This window comes from Carettochelys insculpta, chromosome 5, assembly GCF_033958435.1.
Source record: "Carettochelys insculpta isolate YL-2023 chromosome 5, ASM3395843v1, whole genome shotgun sequence".
Classification (NCBI taxonomy): Eukaryota; Metazoa; Chordata; order Testudines; family Carettochelyidae; genus Carettochelys; species Carettochelys insculpta.
Window position 1 is genome coordinate 9,882,236 of NC_134141.1, and position 18,450 is coordinate 9,900,685.

An 18,450-nucleotide genomic window follows, 5' to 3' on the forward strand; every position below is an offset into this window, starting at 1 on the left:
TGGGCTCACCAATGCAGTGAAATATAGAGCAAAGGGAAATTAAAACACTCAAGTACCTGGCAGAGAAGGGCCATGCTCAGGTCTGTATTCTGCTTTACACAAGATTTCTGAAAACCAGTTTCGGGTGTTAGATTAAAATCACTGTTGGAGCATTGCTCCACACACTGAGAGCTGGGGGATGCGGGAGAGCATGATCTCAGCTGTGCTGAGGGCTGGCTGCTCATTGCCCCGCCCCTTCCACATGAGGCCACACCCCTTCCAGAAACACAGATCCACACCCTTTTGCTCCGGTGTCCGGGGGAGCTGTTGGCTCCCCTGCCTGGAGTTGTGTGTTGTAGAAAAATCTCAGATAAAAAAGGAGCAATGGGCAAATCTGATTTGAGATCTTAGAGGCAGAGGCAGTACATTATGTACAAGACTAGAGAACCCCTCACCTTTTCTTACAGTACTGATGAGACCCTATGTAGGAGCCAGGTATTCAGCTAGTATAAACTGGCATAGCTACATAGCAGACTTCTATACAACTATGCTAATTTACACCAAGTCCTGGTTCCCAAACAATCTGTACAGAGTTATTTGGACTTCAGTGCCAGGAAGCTGCATTAAACAAACTGGGGTAAGTTCAGAGAAGATGGGATGGGAGTTTTCTTGGGTGGGCTACACAGGAGGCACTACAATTGAAGAAATGGGAAAATTCAATGGAAGTGATGGAAGCCTTTCAGGTTAGCCTTTAACTGTACTGGACAAAACAAGGAACTATATTCTGTGGGATAAGCCAGCCTCAAACTAGCCCACCTAACCTCAAAGTGGTGTTAAATGGACAAGACAATGCGTGTTGATACTGGGGCACTTGCTCTTCTTTCATTAATAAAGTGAGACCTAGCACATTGATTACCTAGTACAGTTTATTTTTAACTGAAGGTGAAAAAGCATTATTCTGCTAACCTCAGCAATATTTTAAAGCAGTCACTCAAGACTCTTGGTAATAAACCTCACTGAAGATTGAACCATTTTGAAAAGCACTTTAATCTCCTGGATGAAAAACCTATAATTTCCTAGATAAAAAAAAAAAACTGATAGATGTGCAAATGATGATAGTTTCCTTAATATGCTCAGTTATATCAGGACTCCTTACTTCTCTCCAAATCCTTTTGAATTGTTTCTCACTCTGGGACAGTATGATAAAAAGTAGCCGCTTGGCTTTGTGGAAGATCAAATAAATATACAAACACAACACACACACATACAGCAAAAAGGCATTTTGCAGCTGAATTTAAATTAGTTGATTGCTGGTGCAGAAACATTTGAGGTGTCGTGTTATTTTGCTCATCCTATTTGAAATTTAATGTGACAGGAGCTATCTTAACTGCTTTGCATGCTCATAAATAGTTTGTGTTTTCTTTATTCCTTTTGCAAAAGGCTACAGATACAGTCTCTAATGAGAAAATTATATAAAACAGTTGCTCTCAGGTGCTTTTTCTGATATGTTAGCTGAGTTCACTGATCACGTTGAATGCCATCTAGCTTGATATTATTATGTAGACACCTCAAAATATTTTGAATTGATATTCTCAATTGGAAGGGGAAAGAGAGGCAAAAATTCACATAAATTATTATGCAAATTTATATTTCAAAGTCTCCCCATGGGCTATTACCAAGAAAAAAAGATTCATGGAAAGATTAACTGTTCACAAAACTTATTTCTTAAAAAATCGGTATAATTGGCTCTCTCTCATAAAATCACTTCAGGATAGTGTTGCTAGGAGTATTAGTTTTTAAGCAGAAGGAATGAAAACCCCAATATCATACACATTTTTTTTTCTTATTCACCTGTTTTCCTGTAAGGTTGTCATCTCTATTACGGCAGTGTAAAATTACACGTTAAATTCTTGCGACGCAACAAGTCCAGATGGGCATAATAGTAGCTGGAGTGAAATAGTAAAAAATGTGATTGCTGCCCCACCTGTTGATTTATTTCATTTTCTTTTGCTGTTGAAATTTTCATTACCATATGCCTGGGCTAAATTCTGTCAAGCTGGTAAGTGTGATACTGTAACAACAAGGAACTGTCGTTTGCTTCTCCTGATAAATGTTAATGAAGAAGTGGGTCTGCCCCATGAAAGTTCATCACCTAATAAATTATTTTTTAGTCTTTAAAGTGCTACGTGACTGCTTTTTGTTTTGATAGAATACAGACTAACATGGCTATCTCTCTCTCCTTAATTTAAATGTACTCCTTACCAAAGGAACAAGCCTGCATGTGTTGATCTGATTTATCCTTTTATTTCCATTTTCAAACTTAGCTGCAGTTGGGTTGCTGGATCAGTCTTTTCATTGCTTGCTGATCCACATCCCCTCCACCTAGTCCCTGGTGAGACAATGTGTATACCAGAATCGTAACTCCTGAAAACTGGTAACTCTTCCTGCCCTTCTGAGTACAACCTGAAAACAGAAGAGAAATCTAGTCAGTCACTAGCACCACGATCTAGCACTTCAAAAGAGAAGACCCAGGACCCGGTTACCACATTCCCTTTATAGGTGCTACCCCATCCATCTGGTTCTCCAGAACCTGGACAATGTGGTTTCTGATGTCTCTCCTGAGCTCAGTAAGAATACTTCTGCTTTCTATTACTCTAATTCTCTTCTTCTATCATAAGACAGTTTAATTCAGAGCTCTCTTTCTCCTAAATGAGTTTCCTGCCCTAAGTACTCTAATTTCAGGGCACCAGTCACTAGTGTTTCACACCCCAGTTTTCATTTGGAAAACCTCCTCTGGAAGGCAAATGGCAGGAGGTTGTTTTTCAGAAGCTGTGTGTTACATGGGCCATTGGGAGTATTTTTAAAGGCACTGAGCCTTCATCCTCAGCTCCACGCCAGGCAGTAACAACCCTTTAGGAAGCACATTAAACTCTGCCATTGGGGACCAGGAGTTTGCTGGATGTTAAAATATTACGGATAACACAGGGGATCCCTTCACTGCCAGCAGTTCTCCTCTCCCTGAAGCCCTCAGCAGCCAGGCTTCTGGAGTACCACCCACGCAGCCTGCTCTGCACTCCTCACCCAGGGTCAGCAGCTCCCAGTCACTCAAGCCCCACCCTGTGCTGCCTCCCCATACTCCAGCCATCCGTCCCGCCGCACTTCCCACTGGAGTTAAGCAGCTCTCAAAAGTCCAGGTCCCGACCTGTGCTGCCATGCGGGGGGCTGGCATGCAGTGGACGGACACTCTCCATTTCCCCTTACCCCTCATCACTGGCGGCAGTTGCTGAGTAGCCTCGGAGCCTCCTCAGCCCAGGCCCAGGGATGGATGGGGAGCTGCGAATGCAGCAGCCTCATCTTGGCTCCCCACCCATGCCCCAGCACCAGGCCCTTCTGAAGAAGGGGAAATGGTATCAATGGCTTGGGTGGGACTAGATCCCCTCCCTCCCCAGAAAAAGAAACTTAGACACTGGGACAGCGCCTGGTGGCAGTTATTGTTAATGCCGGTTATTTGAGAGTACTGGTTGACTGAATACTGGTTAAAACAGAGTTTACTGTAGACAACCCTTCAGAAGGCAGTGAACCTCGACCTATCTGAGTTAAGGCCAGGAGTGATACGAAGAAAGTTGCAGCACATTTGCTATGCAGAGCCTCTTAGGTCCCAGTCTCATCTGTGCCCGTGGACCCTTGTGGTTAATGTGGCTCCATGAGGTCATAAGTGTCTGCTTCCAAGTTCCACGTGTAGGATCCAGTTGTTAGGCTCTCTAGGAAAGAGTCCATTGTTTTGCATGGCTTCTCGCACAATGAAGTTCTGATCTTCTCTGGGGTTTCTGTGTGCTACCATAGATAAACTCAACTTTTCTTTTAAAAAGCTTCTCAGACAAAATCCCATGAACATATGAAACCTACCTACTTGCTGCCAACTTTCCAATAGTCCCCTTAACTCTATTTACTTATCACCATCAGTAATATCATTTGCAGTTCAGCAGCAACTAGAGGGCCCAAATCGGGGATTTCCACCACACTCTGCTGGACACGGTGCATGAATGAAGACAGGACAAGCCTTGTCCTAAAAGTCTGCATACTAAGTAAAGGGACACCTCTCTTCCAGTCATGCGCCAGCTGGCTTGGAGAAAATGGTGCTGCCTCCAAAATGACAGCAAATCAAGGGTGCTTTCATAGCAACATAATGCACCCATATCCCAGTCAGTGAAGTGCCTTCCATGTCATCCCGTCCCTGCAGTCGTCCTTGTTGGGAACAAGAGTTATAGGAACAGAAGAGGATTCTTAGTTTTCACAAGCAGATCCTGAGCATTCATGTGGAACCACATTGCAACTGAAGTCCTCACAGTTGCTGACATATATGAGAATGGGAAGTTGGGAATGGGAAAATGTGGGGCAACGTTAACTCTTGTGGATGCTGACAACTCAACTCATAAAGAGGAAGAACCAACCAAAAGTCCTCCTTTTTGAGTTCTGGGTGGATTCAAGGTCCTCTGTGTTACAGTCAGTCTGTAATCCCAGCAGCACTACATCAAAACACATAATCGATCTTTAGTACCTGGCAAGCTGGAGTGCTGTAGGCATAACTTGCCTCACAGTAGGTCTATGTGTAGAGGTGCCCGAAGTTTATCTGGGATTCTTCCGTAAGCAATATCCAAGGCCACATGAAAAGTCTTGAATTAAAGTTGAATACAAAAGACCCCAGGGAGATACACACTTCAAAGACAAATATAAGCAGTAGTCCCCCAAAATGTATTTTCGATGCAAAACCTAAGTTGCCTTAGCAACAAGCATTTTCATGTCAAAGATGGCCTCTCCCAACACTTAGCCACTATAGATCATTTATCCCATTATCTTTAAATGTTATGGGCTAACTAAAGACAATTATTATTATTTTGTTCCTACATTTGCATATATTTATAGCTTTTGATGATGCCAACAATCCTAGCTATACCAGAGGCTAGTGTACATTTTTAATTACTGCAGTTAAGCTAATACATCTAGATATAAATGGAAATGTGTTAGAAAGCCGTTTGAAGCATATTAATTTTTTTGTAACTTCAACTGAATCTAAAAGTTTTCCTAGTGGCCTCATAAGAACTGTACATCCTGTTACTGTTTAAAAATGCATCACAGTTAGCTAAAAGCCATCTATGCTATTTGTTAAATAAAATAATTATTCATTTCTCCTTAAAGATAATGCTATTTTAATTACAATAGCTAATAAATATTGACTTTCAGATGACTCACTGCAAGGTTTGTCTATTTGAATATCAAATATAATCATTCCCTATCAGTTAAAATATTTTATTCAGCCACATCCACAGTCCCTAGGGTATTATTTTTTTATCTTTGGTGGATTAGGTGTGCTGCCTCTTGACTAGAGATTCCTCCAGAATTTTACCTTCACTGACATCTGTGATTTTCATTGTGGCCAGAATATGCAGCATAGCTAACAATTCAGAGATTCTATACAGGCATATGGTCATTAAAAGTCACAGAATTGCTTCAATATACGTAGGCTACGTCTACACTAGGGGGAAACTTCAAAATGGCCATGCTAATGGCCAACTCGGAGAATACTAATGAGGCGCTGAAATGAATATTCTGCACTTCATTAGCATGCTGCTGGCTGCAGCACTTCAAAAGCGATGCATGTCACCCACCCACAGCTTGTCTACATGGGGGGTCCTTTTCCAAAGAACCCTACAAACGCTGAAATCCCCTTATTCCTATCAGCTGAATAAGGGAATTTTGACGTTTGCAGGGTCCTTTTGAAAAGGACTCCCATGTAGATGAGCTGCGTGCAAGCGAAACACGGCACTTTCAACTGCAGCCAGCAGTGTGCTAATGAGGTGGTGAATATTCATTTCAGTGCCTCATTAGTATTCTCCAATTTGACCATTAGCATGGCCATTTTGAGGTTTTCCCCTAGTGTAGACGTAACTATAGTGTCTTTTGTGCTGTCTACAGTGATGCTACTCTAGTGCCACTATGCCATTAATGTTCTGCCATCACTTTACTATTTACATTGCTCTTGAAAACCACAATAATGTTTGTGGTGGTTAAGGACCCAGAAGATCAGCAGGGGTCCTCCTAAGAAGCCCTGCTCTCCTTTACATTTCTTATCCTCTCCAACAGGCTTCTGTACATTACCATTCTTGATGTCTGATTTATGTCCATTTATTCTTTTACGTAGAGACTGTCCAGTTTGGCCAATGTAAATTGCAGTGGGGCATTGCTGGCACATGATGGCATATATTATATTAGTAGTTGTGCAGGTAAAGGAGCCCTGATGGTATGGTTGATGTTAGGTCCTGTGGGAGACCACTTCAATCTCCCTGGACACTCAGTAGCAGATTTAAGGGGGGCAGGCCTGAAACAAAGAAATTTCAAAAAATCAAATGGAGAGAGAAATCTCTGAGCTGCAATTTATTTGTAAATTTCACTCAATTAACCAAGGATTCAACAGAGACTGGGAGTGGCTCGCACCTTGCAAAGGAGCGTCTCTGCCCTAGGTGTTAACATCTCCACATTAGACTGACTATCCCTCCATCTTCTCTGACCTGTTTTTTCCTCTCTTCATACATACTACTGATCATGGGCCTTTTCCACCCTGACTGAATAGACCTTGTCAGCTCCGGCCTTCCCTTTTACTGGGAACCCACTCTTTAAATCCCCCTCTGAAACCACCTCACCCCCCACTCATGCATCTGAGGAAGCGGGTCTTTGCCCGCGAAAGCTTATGCTCCAAAATATCTGTTAATCTATAAGGAGCCACAGGACTTCTCGTTGCCTCCAGCTGAACATCAAAGCACTGTTTTTCCTCAGCTGCAGTCATACTGCTCATGGTGAATAACGAATGTAACCAATTACATTGTTTGTATCAGCACAGATACAACTGACAAAACAAAAGCTGAAGAATCTGAAAACCAACAGTTCAGGTAAATCTAAACCTTTTGTTTATATGTCAGCTAGTTTTATTTTAGAATTTTGTGCAAAATGGCAAATGAAATTTAATGTGGGTAAGTGTAAGGTAATGCATGTTGGAAAAAATAACCCAAATTACACGTACTACATGATGGGGTCAAATTTAGCTACGACAGATCAGGAAAGGGATCTTGGAGTTATAGTGGATAGTTCTCTGAAGACATCCACGCAGTGTGCAGCGGCAGTTAGTAAGGCAAATAGGATGTTAGGAATTATTAAAAAAGGGATCGATAATAAGACAAAAGATATCATACTTCCCCTATATAAAACTATGGTACGCCCACATCTCGAGTACTGCGTGCAGATGTGGTCTCCTCACCTCAAAAAAGATATATTGGCATTAGAAAAGGTTCAGAAAAGGGCAACTAAGATGATTAGGGGCTTGGAAAGGGTCCCATATGGGGAGAGGCTAGAGAGACTGGGACTTTTCAGTTTGGAAAAGAGGCGATTGAGGGGCGATATGATAGAGGTATATAAAATCATGAATGGTGTGGAGAAAGTGAATATAGAAAAATTATTTACCTTTTCCCATAATACAAGAACTAGGGGACACCAAATGAAATTGATGGGTAGTAGGTTCAAAACTAATAAAAGGAAATTTTTCTTCACACAGCGCACAGTCAACCTGTGGAACTCCTTGCCCGAGGAGGCTGTGAAGGCCAGGACTCTATTAGGGTTTAAAAAAGAGCTTGATAAATTTTTGCAGGTCAGGTCCATAAATGGCTATTAGCCAGGGATAAAGTATGGTGCCCTAGCCTTCATAACAAGGGCAGGAGATGGATGGCAGGAGATAAATCACTTGTCTTCTGTTCTCCTTCTCTGGGGCACCTGGCATTGGCCACCGTCGGCAGATGGGATGCTGGGCTTGATGGACCTTTGGTCTGACCCAGTATGGCCATTCTTATGTTCTTATGTTCTTATGTAATTTACCCTCATTTCAAAACTGTCATTTTTTACCATGAAAAAAACAAACAAACAGAATTTATAAATTAGAAAAGGTCAAGATTGGACATGCCAAAAATAGATTTTTTTCAGTAAAATTTCAAATTAATAACCAACCATCCCCCCTATAGCTGGCTTCTTTTCTCTGGCTGTGAAAGATACTCAACAACCCTTTCCCCATTGGTCATTAAAGGAAAACATTTCAAATATTCCCCTCTTTTCTGTTAACCAGCATGCTTACACAACCCTAGGTATTATTATAACTGAGTATGCATTGGGTCCGATTCTCCAGCATGTTGCAGCTGTTTTGACAGTAAGAAAAGACTGTAAACCTGGCATAACAATCTCTTAAAATGGGCTTTCAGCTGTTTTATATTGTTGGTATGGGAACAAGTAGTTGATGCAGTCTTACTGCCTCTAGTTTCCGTTCTGGGCACTTTGTGTCTTTGGCAGTGCTTTATATACAGCTAATTTAATTTCCCTATCCCAGTCTGTTAGCCCCAGTTCTGCAAAGAACTTTTCCATGTACTTAATTGTATCTCTGTGCTGTCTAGCAAAATACATTTCTTAACCTCAAGCGCATACATACATCTTGAACTCAGTGCGATCTACTTCACGTCAAGCACATGAACAAATAATTTGCTAAATTGGGCTCTTACTCAGTTCACACTATTATCTAGCTTGTGTTTTGTTTTTCCCAACATACAGACCCTAGGATTCTTATATTTACATTTCCATTGGCATCAACATACTTCAGTGTAACTTCCCGGAAAAATGTGTTTCCCCCACAGTAGAAAATATTAAAATTGTCAGAAAAAGTAAAAATATTAAACATTTTCTTCATAAATTAAGATGGTTGAAGTTGGAAATTCTGTCTTAGTGTCTTAGTGGTATCAATGCCTCATTCTTCTTTGTGATCTAGACTCTCTGATCCATCTATACCCCTAATGATACACCAGGGACTCCCCTACTGGTATGAGGAAGCTGTGCATCAGGGGAATTCACAGAGTTGTAGTGTATCTTAAGAGACAACACTTAGACAAGAAGGTTGGACTATAGAGTAAAATGATAATATACTGCATCCGTTTTTCAACTCCTACAAGGCATGGTATATGCATTGCCAAAGAGAAATATTTCAACTTGGGGGCTTTGGTTTTGTTTCAATGAAAACTAAAATTTTCCAAAGAAAGCCAGCCACTTTTTCTTAAACTTTCATCTTGTCAGAAACTGAACTCTGTTGAACCCAATTCCAAGAGACAATAGTCTTCCAGCACTATATTTTACTCTTCTCTTTTAATGTCTTTGTAGATTTTCTGAGTTCAGATACCTGCAGCCTCAGGCTCATACTTTGCCAATTATCTTATAATAAAACACAACCATTCCTACTCAATGCGATGCATCAGCTGTAGGTGAGTGAATAAAGCTATTTTCCTCCAGTACCAATTGACATTAAAATTAGACTGAGGCCAAATTTGGATGCCTGTTATTCTGCTTTTCGCAGTGAGTTTAGCTCTCAGAAATGGTGCCCAAATGACAGCATGGCAACACAAAAAGCTTTGTTATCCTCTCATCAGAGGCAGCAGCATAAGTGGGAATATAAGCTCCTTCACAGTGCCCCATCCTCTACCATACCCTTTTTATAGAATTATGTAATTTTGTCCTTGGGCTCTTAGAGACTGAAAAAACAAGGTTAGACAATGCAATGGATTATTCTGCAAAACTAGAGCCACCAAATCAGACCGTCTTCAATTACAATGACTGCTTCTCCATCTGCACTTAATCCTTTTGTTTGATAGCTATTGGTGCATTAATGCCCTAGCTGCTCTTGTACGATCCAGGAATTTCTGTCCTCTAATTATGTTACAATGCAGATCCTGTATGTTCTTCTGACGATGAGAAGCACAGCAGATTCAAAATATACAGTATTAAGACTATTATACAGTATCTACACTTAAAAACTCAACAATTACCCTAATTAAATGGCATTCCTTTGGTAGCTGCAGCATTACCCTTGACCCTTCCCACATGTCATATGTATGACAATTAACAAGTTCTTATGGGTGACTGCAGTATTATCACTTGACAAATCAGTGGGACTATAGAACAAATATCAGAGACTTGTCAGCGATGAGCTACATGGTGCCTGGTCCTGTGGTGAAGACAGCGGATTGAACCGCTGTACTCCAGCACTCTGCTCTGGCAACATCCATAGTCCAGCATGATTTTTATTAGCCAGATGCCCAAGCACCATGGTTGTAGCCAAGTTTCCCATGGTCCCATAGGCTATGTCTACACTTGCCCAACTCTTCAACATGGCCATGCAAATGGCCATTTTGAAGATTACTAATGAGGCGCTGAAATGCACAGTCAGCACCTCATTAGCATGCTGCCAGCTGCGGCTCTTTGAGATTGCTGCTTTTCGCTGCCACGTGGCTCGTCCAGACAGGAGTCCTTTTCGAAAGGACCCCACCAACTTCGAAATCCCCTTATTCCTATCAGTAGATAGGACGAGCTGCGGGGCAGCCATTTGCCATTTGCATGCCCATTTGCATGGCCATTTGTATGCCATTTGCATGCCCATTTCAAAGATTTGGGCTAGTATAGAGACAGCCATAAAGTTTGCTTACAGCTACCAGTCCTGGTACTCAGTATTCTGTGTCATTTAGCTCCAATTTACCCTTGAATGCAGTCTAAGAGCACGGTAAAGTAGTGGAAGTGTTGATAATGCTGCTAGATAATATTGACCTCCTGATCAGGTCCCAAGGGTGCTGAATTAGAGAGGTTCAACCTGTGTTTTAAAACGCATGTCAGTGAATCAGAGTCCAAGTCTACCAACTCAGACTTCTGCTACTGTTCTAAAATAGCTGTGTAACCACTGCGTTCCAGCTCTGAGGCCGGGAGAGAGAAGTGGGCTCCAAACTGAGATACAACATCTACACTGCTGTTTTAAACATATGAGGCTTGGTGTACACTAGACCTTAAAGTCGACTGCAGATAAGCAATTCTAGCTATAGCAATTGCATAGCCAGAATCAACATCTCTGCAATGGACTTAGCTGTCTGACCTCATTGATGGAGGTCAATGAGAGAGTTTCTCCCATCAACCTCTCTTATTCCTCATGATGGTGAGGAATACAGGGGTCAAATTGGCAACCCCAGAAAGACCAATTTTTTGCATCCCTACCAGAAGTGTAAAACTGAACACCAGAAGATCAGCCCTGACCCAGTCAATCTTCCCAGAATTGTAGACTTTGAGGCTTTGAGACTCACTCGTATGGAGTTTAAAACATAATGTAGACATACCTATTGGTAATATATATATGTGTGTGTGTGTGTGTACACACACATTGTTAGCTGGAGGTCTCCATTATATGTACGACAGCACCCAAGCACATTAAAAAATGGTACATTTGAAAATGAAGCAACTTTTTAAATTCAAGCATTAGGGTGTCTCACATTAAAACTGGTTCTTTCAGTTTTAATTTGGCTTTCTGATGCACATGAATTCTGATATGGTGTTTCATTAAATTCTCATACTATTTTTTTTCCCCACTGTATCACTGCATCATTCTGCGCACATGTTCTGGGATTTGCTTTTTCAAGAAACAATGCACTAACAGAATATATATGTTGTTTCCCCACATCATACCTTAATTTTTATTTTTTACAGTTGCTTGTATTTGGATAGTTCAAGTCATTCAATATTAATGATCTGATAAGTATTGTACACATTTTCTGCAGAAGAGATGACAATTGTGCTCATTAGATATTCATTCCCTCATGTAACAATCTCGCCAATTTATGAGTAGGCACAAAGACACGCTGGCAAAGTGGCATGAATGTAATATAGCTGAGAAGAGATGAAAGGATATTCTGCTACTAACCCAGCTCTTATCTCTTCTAAGAAAAAAAAAAAGCATGCCTTGTTTCTATGACATTATAGGATAATGTTTTGACTGGTTTGAGTTAAGAAGTATTTAGGACTCAGGATACAAAAGGAGGCAACACAAAGGCTCTTGAATATGGACACAATTTGATATTTAAATATTTACAACAGAAATTCAGAAATATAAGTGCCAGTGTGACTGGCCGCCATATTTTCCTGTCCTGCTGAGGTGCTCTGGCTTAAAATGTGGCCTTGAGTAGCCTCCGGCATTCATGTTAATGTGAACCAATCAGGAAAATAGCTGGGGATGTTACCAGGGGCCTTGCAAAACACAAAATCCTATAAAATTTATTATGAAGCCTTTGCAGAGCACTAAAGTAAGAGTTATGGGATAGAGACATTTCCTGTTAATGAACCTTTCCCCTTGAAGTCCATTTTATACTGTCTGTCAGCTGAAAAAACAGAGCTATAACTGAAATGCTGGCTAACATCTGGGTTGTAGGAAAGAGAAAAACTAGCATTCAATGTAAGAGGCATATACATTCCCTTAACAGAGGAGGAAGTACAGTATGGTGCCTCAAAATGGAAAGTCTGTCATTCACGTAAGTCTCCCCAAAACTAAGAGACTTTATTCAGATGTATTGAAGTATTCCTCGTGGCCTATGTAACGGGTCTAACAGCATTAATAGACTGTGAGCACAATTTATTAAAGTGAACAATAACAATCAAGAATGGTAAAGTAGAACCACCAAGTAGAAGATCATAAGGTAAAAGTAAGACAAATATACAAGAACAACTCTGATAGTATGTGGCATAATTTAATAAACTTTTTTTTTAATTTAGATGACTGTATATTTATTAGTCCATTGGGTTGCTCTTTTATTTATTTATTTAACTCTTTCAGTCACGCTGGTCAGATTATTTAACATTTTTTTCTAACCATGGCATTAAACACTGAAATTCTGGATGACAATTTTGATCTGCTCATTTCTATTGGATTCATTAGCAGGACAGATGAACATTTCCAAATAGACATTTCTTCCATCTTTATTCTTCATTCTGTGATGGCTTTCCAATGAATGACACTATGGGAAGAGGCCATACCCAGCTTCTAACCTTTTGTGTGTTTTAAGATGAAAAAAATCATATCTCTTGCTCTGGTTAGTAACAATTTACATAGGAAGGATGAATGATGTTTAATCTGGAGAATTTATTCTTCCCAGCAGTTCTGGATTGTCCTAGACAAGTAACCTCCAGCAATAGCTGTAGTAGGTTAAATCTTCAACAATTATAAATTAACATTACTCCATTAACAGGGTCTGACTTGAGCAGCTGCTGGTTGTTTTCTTTTAAGATTCCACACATCTGTTGTGATATTTACAAGGACAGCAATCTTGAATCTTTAGTTTGTTGAAAAACGAGATACAGTGCTTATTTTTTTCTTCATGATCACTTTTTAATCTAGTGTTGGAACTTTTAATCCAATCACTTTTATTCCAGCCTTGGCCGTAATATAATAATCAGCTCAGACGCGCCATTAGGAACATAATAGCTAACACAGATTTTCTCCAAAGTGTCCATTTACTTGCCGAATGATGCATTTCAACCCATTGAACTGAATCACAAAATTCATAATTCACTTAAACAGATTTAAATTCATTAAAATGAATGTCATTTACTGCTGATAAAATTAATATGAACTGGGGAAAATTAACAGATGTTAAAACATGTATAAGAGACAGACAGATGCAGCAAACATTTATTCCTTTTCTGTTTGTTTTCCACCAGAAAGAACAGATTTTCATATTGTGAGAAAAGAAACTAAAACTTTACTACTACCACCTTTGGTTCTCTGTGCCTTAAATAGTGAGTCTGTTCTGGTCTGGCTATGAAGTGGGTCTGTTCTGGTCTGAAGAAGTGGGTCTGTCCCACGAAAGCTCACCTAATAAATTATTTTGTTAGTGTTTAAAGTGCTATTTGACCGCTTTTTTGTTTTGATGCCTGTTAGGGTACGCGTACCACCAGTTGAGAAACACGGTCCTAATGTAATCTGAGGTCTTGAAACAAATGCCATTCAACTTTCCAGGTTACTTTACCCTTTTCAGGTGTCAGATTTGTTTTGCAGATCACCAAGTTCCACCTCACTTAAAAAAAACTTATTTACAAAAACATGCAAAAATATCCCAGAAGACTACAACTGAAAACTTGCTGACTTTCTACCATCTTATCATCAAATAAATAAATTGGAATAGAAGTATTGTACTTACATTTCAGCATAAGGCATATGAAGGAGCAGAGACAAGTCACTGTCTGAATGAATTTTTAGATTGTACTGACTTTACTACTGTTTTTTATGTTGCTTGTTGTAGACTAGGCCAGGGTCACCAGTCTTTCCGAGATGGAATGCTGAAATTTGACCTTTTGACCTCTATGTACGGTCTGAGTGTCAGTGATACTTTTTAAAGTCACTAATAGTCCTACTTACAACAGCTTCATTAATAAATAAATGAAGATGCGGAGCTTTACCATTTAGGTGGTGGTTGGTAGCATTAGCTGGTCTTTTGTTAATCCACAGGTGGATTGGCTTTGAACATGCTCTCAGCCACATGGGGGAGGTTGGGCAGGGCTGAGCTCCCTCCTCATGTGCTGATAAAAACTGGCTCGCCTGCCACTCTTGCTACCCATGTTGGTGGTTGCTGACCCTTGTACTAGGCAAATATCTAGATGAGTTAATGTACCCCTGGTTGAGAAACACTGACTTAGAGGCTCCCTATCAAGAATCAGCGTCATACCATTTTAGACACACATGCAACTCATAAGGGAATTCGTAAAAGATTTGTCTTGGCCCCAAAGCATTTACCATCTATGCCTAAAATACAAGAGAATGAGTGGACACTGGGGGTAGGGAGGGGCATAGAAAGATAATGTAATAAGCAGCAATCTCACCACAGCAAGCGCTTAACCCCTTGTCAAGTACGCTGTAGGTAGAATGGCATTTAGAAGCTAAATGTGGATTTTTCATAGTGACTCCCTTCCAGGAAGAGGGGGCAGCAAGGATCATGAGTAACTTGACTGAAATATAGAAGATGCTCTGCTTGTGTGGGGAGAGAAACAGGCACCAGTGTTTTAAGAGCCTTCGCTTCCCCATAGAGAAATTTAAAAGGAGTGCAACAAGGAAAAGCATGAAGAGAGAGATAGATGGAGATGCATATTTTGTAGAACTGGAAGAGACCTTGGGAGGCCAGTTGCCTACCCTCTTGGCAAGACCAAGCACCCCTGCCTCTTTCATTTGTGGCTCCAGCTCCCTAAATGGCCTCCACAAGGATTGAGAGCACAGCCCAGGGTTTAGCAAGCCAGTCCTCAAACTGCTGAGCCATTCCTCCCCCTATTCCTGCATGCTTGTACATCTCCTCATATGATGGGATCCTGACCAGCTTAAGACCACTGAGGATAGGTGGAAACAGAAATTACACTCCGCAGGTGACTAGTCCCAGCAGGGGAAGGGCGGCAAGGACCACCACCCAGAGGGGCAAGGAGGGGGCATCCAATTTTGCAATTAAAATTTCGTCAGGGGCACAGCCCCTCCTAAGTGCTAGCATGAATAACCTATGTTAAATTCCCCCAGGCTGGCCGGGGCAGCTGACACAGGGCTAAGAGGCTGTAAATCTGTGGTGAGCAGCACCAACAGGCTCAACAGGTTCCAGGGTGGTGGGGCTCAGCTGTGTGCTTCAGAAGGGGGGCAGAAGAGGGGCAGAGCAGAAAGGGCGGAGCCGGGGCAATTAGCTCTCAGTGCCTCCTGGACAAAGTGCTAACCCCCACTACCACCACCACCACAACACACACTCTCTCTCTCTCTCACCTACGCGCAGCTGAAACAGCACAGTCGCAGCACTTCACGGGGGCTCGGCCCCTTAGCCACCAGTGCCAAAAGAACAGTGTGGCAGCCAGCGAAAAGGCCGGGCCCCTGTGGGATAGACATTCAGTCTTAGCCTGAGGCCTGAAGTCTTTGACCCTCCCCTCCTCACAGGGTTCCTGAGTCTGGTCTCCCACCTGAACCCAAATACTTACAGCAGTTGTAGCAGCAGAGACCAGCTAGGCCCATAGACACAACAAGCAGCCAAAAATCAAAGTGCCTGGTGCTAACAGCTAAGCTGCAAGCTCCTCTCCCTCAGCTTGAGCGACTAAGCCCACCCAGCTCTGGCACATAGCTATTTTTAGCACTGTAGCACGCGCTCAAGCCAGCAGAGCTCAGCTCGGAGACCCGCTGTGGCAGACTGCTGCTTGCTATGCAGGCACACCTTAAAGATTTTAGTCATAGCTATGATAATACCTTTTATATCCTCCCTCCTGCCTCCAACAGCTGGCACACACTGTGCTCTGGAGAAGGACACAGGCACCACTTTGTACTCCCAATCTACGTTTCAGCAAAGCGTCAGATCTTCTTCACCCCCTGCCGTGGCTGGGGGGAAACAGGCAGTTGTTCGTATGTATCTGTCAGAGTGAGAGAGCTGTCTAACGGCACTAGCTGCAAGTGATGCTTCCCTCTACTAAGCATCTTCCCTGCTAACAGATGGTAAGAGAAAAAGGGACAGGATAGGTAGAACCACCTGCTGCTAATTCCTTAGTGCGTCACAGCTTGAAAGCAGCTGCTGTTCTCTGCCTTTTCACAGGCCATTGGCTAAAGGAGAAGCACATATATGTGGTGGGGACGGGGAGGGGAGAGCATCTGTTATGTAGTGGCGGCCTCTTCCAGGTTCCAAGCCAGGAGTCACACTCCGCTGTGCCTCTGAAGGTGTGACTTTGATGGATAGTTCCCCAAGCACATAAGACAAGGCAGAAGGATGACTAACTGGGAGCATAGCAACCTGAGACACTGGTAGGAATGGCAGCCCATATGAAGAGCAGTGGGCAAATGTGTTATACAGTTTTCCCTTTCTCATTACGTTGGCTCTTTCTGAGGATGCAAGGAGATGGACCTTATCCAAGGTAAGCGGGACAGAAACCAAAACTAAAATTATCAAATTATCAGTTTCTCGTTCAGGTTGCTGCAGCAGGACCCTGGTTTTCAATGCAGTAGTTATTTTATTGGAAAGCAGCAACATGAAATTGTTTCCAATTTGCTATGGCACAAAAGCTTTTGTAAAGCACAAAACGTAAATAACTATTACTTCTTTGCTAGTCTAACATGCGAGGAGACTCACCACCAGTGTATTGGAAGTAATGAGTTGATAAACACACTCAGAGCAGGAGGATGTTAAAAAAAATGCAAACAGCCAATAAATAACTTTAAAAACAGGGGAATTACAATCTCAGTAGGTCTTGGACAGGTTAATAAGGGTAGGAGAAGGCCATGGGGGAGAGGGATCACAGCCTCTGGCTATCTGGAATCCACTGGGTCAAACAGAATAGGGGGTGGGCAAACTAAGGAAAGAGAAGATGCCAGAGCTGAGCTGGGGCACAGAGTGATGCCAATCAGAATAGCAGAAGCAGTGCAGAGAGCAGCTCCTGTTCTGGGCTGTGAGCTGCAGCCACCAAGCCAGAGAAACAGCCCAGAGAGCAAAGTGGGGCTGGGAGTGGGGCTGCAGCTACAGAGCCAGAGGAGAAAGAGCAGCAGAGAGTGGGGAGCTGGGGTTGGAGCAGTCTGGGGCTGGGTGAGCAACTGGGCAGCAAGGGGGGGCTCTGGGCAGATGGCCCAGTGCAGAGGGACATCCCCAGCCAAAGGTCCTTGCAGCCAAAATGGAGGGAGATCATAACCCTGATGGGGGGAAGTGGGGCCTATGCTGGGATGAAGGGTCCCACCACCCACAGCATGAGGGTATGTGGCCACTGCCAAAGCAAGTGTCTGACCCACAGCATCCCAGCATAGGCAAAGGCTGCACAGGAGGCCTGGGACGTATGAGGCACTGACGGACCTGCCTAAATCTCCAGAGGTGTTATTTGTGACGTTCCCTGCCACAGAGCAGGGGGATATATTTCCCTTTTAAAAGCGTCGCCATGTTTCTTTTTTTTTTTCTTTTATAAAATCAATTGCTGGCTAATAAATTGCACTTACCCATATGTGCGTTTCCCAAAATATGAGGGAGGTGGCATGTATATGACATGTTTCAGGCTCATCTTCACTTATGAGAAACACAAATGGTCAGGACTGGACCTTGAGTTTATGCCTCATTTCCGACATAGCAAATCCAGCACATAGTTCATGCAGGGGCCAGAATTCAGAAGGGATGGACTGAGAGATTAGGTAAAATAACATAGGCCAAGCAACACTGAATAGTCTAGCGCAAGTTGTTTTATGGCTGCATTTATAACTAATTTATTTGAACAGAGGCAGCAAAGGCTACCTCTCCCTGCACCCCACCCCTCCAAAAAACCCTCTTCAAAATAATAAAGCAAAAAATCCTACCACTCACTGGCTCCAATAGAACAGCTGCTGGAGCTGGCTGGCTGGGCGCACCTGGTCATGCGGCCAAGGGCGCCTACAGGGTGCATGCTTGTCCATGGGCATCTGGCCCCGCGCATGGATCCAGCACCCTGCGGGTGGGGTGTCTGGCTGCATATGCAGCTTCAGATGCCCGGCCATGGCATTCCTGGCCCTGCGCCAGCTCCAGCAGAGCGGCAGTGGGGTGCCTGGCCCCCATGCCGACTCCCTGGCCC

General features: G+C 42.6%; 1 long non-coding RNA gene across 3 annotated transcripts in view; it reads right to left on the reverse strand.

The window, feature by feature from the left end:
• Positions 1-15,964, reverse strand: part of LOC142013359 (uncharacterized) — an 80,843-nt gene extending 64,879 nt beyond the window's left edge. For 2 of the 3 annotated variants that reach the window (XR_012645616.1, XR_012645615.1), the window contains exons 1-2: positions 15,865-15,964; positions 2,242-2,442 (exon numbers count right to left, since the gene is read on the reverse strand). This is a non-coding gene — a long non-coding RNA (uncharacterized LOC142013359). Of the gene's footprint in view, positions 1-1,830; positions 1,926-2,241; positions 2,443-15,864 lie in introns of all 3 variants that reach the window. The other variant, XR_012645617.1, reaches the window with a different exon arrangement.
• Between the last annotated feature and the right edge of the window lie 2,486 nt (positions 15,965-18,450).